Raw genomic sequence first — 5,522 nt, 5'->3', positions numbered from 1 at the left:
GAGAGGAAATGTGTGCTTCCCCGGCGTGCCATTCTCTCCTGTGTACCCAACTCCAGGCACGTGGGAACAGCTGGCCACTTGCTTGGTGTTAATCATGCCACCGCAAACTGCACAGTTCTTCAGGGTTCACGCTAGGAAGCAAATCTAAACTCACCCACAGCCTAACCTTAAGCACCTCAGGAAGTTCTTTGGAAATAAACAATGTCAGACGTTACCTGGCAACCCTACAAGCTGTTGTGCATGGCGGGCCTGTGAGTTTACTTGCTGTGCCCTCCTCTCCACACTCCACTCTCCTATTACTGATATTCATAAAAACCTGGGTTTTCAAACTGTCCAGTCTTATTTTTGGAAGAATCTGTGAAGCAAAGAGGAAGATCAAGGATCAGTGAGATGCACATTTCATTTAAAACATCATTTGAACTGTTCCTTTCCACTGCTCCCCCTCAGAGAACATTTATGAGAGCCTCTAGGTAGCAGTAAAACCACGACTTAGTGTATTTCTTTTCTTTTCTTAATGTGCTCCTATAGGTCTTATCTTCTTGGAGTTCTTGTGGCGTTTTATTTAATTTAATGCTTGTTATTATTTGTTACATCCTAAGCAATGTCTTATCTCTGAACAAGATTATAAACACCCCAAGGGCTGGAACCAGCTTCTAGCAAGATATCTTGTAAACATCTTCGGTTAAGTACTTTCGGTGGACTGATCTGGCATCTTTGAGAAACTCTGAAATCACTAAGAGAAATGGGGACAACCAGCTCATCAAATTAAAGCCAATTCACAAGTTTTGACCAGAAAAGCGCCTCCGCTCATTTGAGTTCACACAGTGAATGTTCTCCTCCTGAAGGCCCTAGGTTGGCTACTAGCCCTAAAGAGGTTATCCACGAACCCGACGCTGGTTCTCAGTTCATCGTGTAAGATTTTGCCCCCCTGGTTTGCAGCAGATGTTTTGGTCGTGTTGCCCCCTCTTCACTGGTACCTGGCTGACACAGGTGTGATGGTTTCCTGAAACCTCTTGAATGAGTAAATAACTGTGGGCAAATGACCAAGGTGGTACCCATGGGATGGCACTTCAACAGTAAAGTCAGGACAATTGACGCTGCCACCTACATTCTCTGACGTAAGTTCTATTCTAAGCCAGCCTCCATCCTAGCGCCTATTAGCCCTTTGTAAAAGGCCAGCATTTCTCCAGTTCTTGGCTAGCTCCTCTTTTGGCTAGCCAAAATCATTTTTATTTTTATTTTTGGCTAGCTTAATCATTTTTTAAAATTTTACTTATTTATTTTTATTGAAGTATAGTTGATGTACAATATTGTGTTAGTTTCAGATGCACAGCAAAGTGATTCAGTTACACGTATATATGTATATAGCTATCTTTTTTCTATACTTTTCCATTATAGTTTATTGCAAGATATTGAATATAGTTCCCTGTACTAAATAATAGATCCTTGTCGTTTATCTATTTTATATATGATACTGTGCATCTGTTACTCCCATGTCCCAATTTATGCCTCTCCCCCTTCTACTTTTGTAAACAGAAGTTTGTTTTCTACATCTGTGAGACTGTTTCTGTTTTGTATATAGATTCATTTGTACTAATTTTTAGATTCTACATGTAAGTGTTATCATATAATATTTGTCTTTCTCTGTCTGTCTTACTTCACTTAGTATGAAGATATCTAGGTCCATCCATGTTGCTGTAAATGGCATGATTTCATTCTTTTTTTATGGCTGAGTCTAAGCTTTAATCTTAACCCTCCTTCATCCAGAAGAAGCAGAAAGAGAAATAAAAGTATTCTTAGCAATAGAATGAAGGCTCCACCTGGAAGCAAGGGAGAAGGTAGACAGAAGTTTCACTATCATCCAAGAGAGAATACGTCCCAAGAAGACTGTGATAGGCCAACCTAAAGCTCCCCCAAGGCACTGTGTGCACAGGGTATCAGTAATTCATCACCAAGCCGCATGTCCCCACGTTCCCAGTCCCCTTGACCTCAGCCAACAAAAACAGTAGGAAAAACCAATATTGTGGCCACACTACCTTAAATTCCAGTAGCAGAGGAAACATTTAAAGGGCAGAGTTGTTTTCATGGTGAAGCCTACAACTGGATCTCTTACAAGGAGCCCCGGCTTAGGTCTCTGGTTCATCACTGGGGGGTCGACAAAGAATTGATACGCTCCTCGCTGGCATTCTGGAGTCCTCGCTTCTCTTTATTCCTTCCCTGGCTCCTCTTTTCCTTTGGCTCTGCTTCAATTACAGGTCTGTGTGCTTAAAATAATTGGATTCTTGACAGTTTCTTAAAACGGATTCACTTTTACTTTGCTTTTTGGAAGCGCTGAAATTATTCCGTTGGAATTTTTCACCATACATGTGCTCAACACATAAATAATTATGACATGAATATCACTTAATTTTTAGGAGACGATTTTGTGTGAAGCACACATTTTTTATCCCAAGCTTTTTCTTCGCTTCTTATGCCCTTTTAAACACCGGGAGGTCAAGAACACATTTTAATTGTGTAAAATTATTAAAAATATAAAAATACACAAATTAAACTAGGAATCCCCCCTTTTATTTCTGACCCCAGTTCCTTTCCCTTCCCCAGAAGTAACCACTGTTTACATGATAGGTAAACGTCCAGTCTTATCCATAAGCATTTATATAGATGTATGGATACACTTTTTTTTCATGTAAATGGGATTATATTACATGTATTGTTCTGTAGCTTGCTTTTTAATATAATAGTATAGCTTCAAAGTCTTATTTCTGTAAAATAAAATAATAATACCTTATTATTTTTAAAGATATGCATATAGCCCATAATAAGGAATACAGATGTATTATACTCAATCTAGTAAACTACTAAAATATAGTTGGGTTGAGAAATTATGAGAAATGCTGCAATATCTTTGAACAACAATCTTCTTGCAGATAAATACTTCTGAAGGCCAAATTCCCAGAAATCTAATTGTGCAAAGGATATGTGCATTTTTAAAAGCTTGACTGAGGTATAACTCACATCACATAAAAGTTACCCATTTTAAGGTATTAGTAGATTTATGTTTATATGATTACTAGTATATTTAAAGAGTTGTATGACTATCACAATTTTATTTTAAATCATTTCTATCACCCCCCCAAAAGAAACCTCATGCCCATTTGCAGTCATTCACCATACCTGCCCCCAGCCCTAGGCAAACACTATTCCGCTTTCTGTCCCTATAGTTCTATCTACTCTGGACATTGCATATGGATGCAACTGTACACTATGTGTCTTTTGTGTCTGCCTCTTTTCACTTAGCATAATGTTTCTGAGGTCTGTTCATACTGAAGCATGTATAAGTACTATGTTGCTTTTCATGGCTGCATAATATTCCATTGCATGGATATACCACATTTTGCTTATCCATTCACCAGCTGATAGACAATTGGGTTTGTTGGTTCACACTGGAAACTATAGCACAGAAGAGTAATCATCAGCAGTGGTCACACATAATAACCAAGTAGAAAAGGAGGCATGAGCATAGAAATAACCAATTTAAAAGGACCCAACAGTATGTTCAAGACAATACAGAGCCAAATGTCTCAAAGAATTCACCACTTGATGATTCTTAGTAGAAAAAATTCTCAGTATGATCCTACTAATTATATAAGATATTGATAAGGCATACCAGACTCTGGTTGGCATTCCCATCTTGCTGGGAAATCTAAGGGCAAGTGGGAAGATGTTCCAAAGCATCCCCAATTGATAATCAGACTGCATTTTCTCACGTGGAAAAAAAAAGTAGAAATGATAACTGTGAGACTGTGAGGCTAGCTCATAAAGATTTTATTTACCCTAAAACCTTAGAATAAAACACTTCATTTTTCATTATACTAGTAAAGGTAAGCCTGGAAGTAGTATTCTAGTACTTCTTTTAGCTGTACTGTAGCATTTTAAGTCTTACCAAACATATTAATTGACCTCTGTCTTCTTCCAAGGCTATGGCTACTATTGTAGGGAACATACAGTGGTCCAACGAAATGGACTGACAGCCTCAAAACTGTCACCTTGGAAAACTGCCTTGTTATTCCAAGGATGTAGCCACTCTTCAAATTATTTTTGGATCCCACCTTCTTCATTGGCCTTTGGAGTTCATGGTATAACCCTAGACATAGCGAATCTTCACTGCTCTGAGTAGATTTAATTTTTCAGAAGAGTCCAAAGACATTAGGAGTTGGGTGACTAAGCTGGGTAGTAATTTGGGGGTGGAAAATAAGGACAAAGTATAGAAACTTCACTCTCCAAGCTATTTCAACCAACAGTATAATGCAGTCATGTGTACAGCTTCCCAAAGTGACTTCTTTGAGGATGAAATTAATTTAGCTGAATAAGCAAAATAATTTCACGGTCATACTTATGACATGTCTGTCATATGTGCTCGCAAGCACTAAAAAACGGCCCTTCCCAAAATATATCTCCCACCGTCCTACCAAGCTACCTAAAATTCAGAATACTTTGATCTGTAGAACAGACAGCTGCTGCTAAAATACCATATATTCTAAGCAAGGTGTAGCATAATATCTTAGCATGAATTTGCTTGACAGAATAAATCGCCAGCCTTGACTGACACAAGGCAGGAAGACGTAACTGATTTGGGGGAAAGGCCATCAGAGGGAAACACTCGAACCACCTTCTAATCCTTGAATTGAAAACAGCACCCACCCCCCATCAGTTCTAGACATCCGTCTTAAACACATCAGACAAACACGGATGCATGGTCCAAGCGTGTGGTGATTTTTATTAAGAATAACTTTGGTTCTAAGAATTCCACCCTCAATTCTGTAATACTTTCCATTAAAAACAATTATACAAGAGCAAATACAAAAAATATTAAATTATGAAAACAAATCCATTAAGGCTCCCTTTATATATATTATATACACTCAAACAAGTCAAAATTTTTCAGAGTAGAAGAATAGAGTCAACTGTGATAGCTTAGAAAGCAACACTACTCGGAGACTAGAAAACACTGAGCTATTTTAAGAAAACCGCAGAGTGGAAAAATGGAGCCATTTTTCTCAAAAATTGGCTCAAAGCACAAAACTGCTTGGATGTTCATGAGTCCTAGGGGTTTGGACTGTACAGTATTAAAGTGTGGAGGGAGAATGACGCCTTTTTAAACTCAGGCTTATAAGCTGAGCTGATCTGGCAATTGCAAAGAGCTTTTCTATCTGTACATTCCGCTGTTTACTGAGGAGACATCACTTGACACTATTTACAAGTCTTCTTTTGGCCAAACCTTGGACTACTAACCACTAATAATTTTGCAGATTTGTGAGATTGGGAGGGAAACACTCTTGGAATTTATGTTTTCCCAGTGAAGAATGCATTCTAGGTAAATTCTAGGAACAGAATTGGTCTTTCTGAAGGAGCCCTGTTAGGGCCCTTGAGAATTTTATCAAGTGGCAGAATTGCTTCAAGGATACAGAATCTAGGGGCTTCCCTGGTGGCGCAGTGGTTGAGAGTCCGCCTGCCGATGCGGG

The sequence above is a fragment of the Physeter macrocephalus genome, chromosome 11, assembly GCF_002837175.3.
Source record: "Physeter macrocephalus isolate SW-GA chromosome 11, ASM283717v5, whole genome shotgun sequence".
NCBI lineage: Eukaryota > Metazoa > Chordata > Mammalia > Artiodactyla > Physeteridae > Physeter > Physeter macrocephalus.
This window is presented reverse-complemented; position numbering follows the sequence as displayed.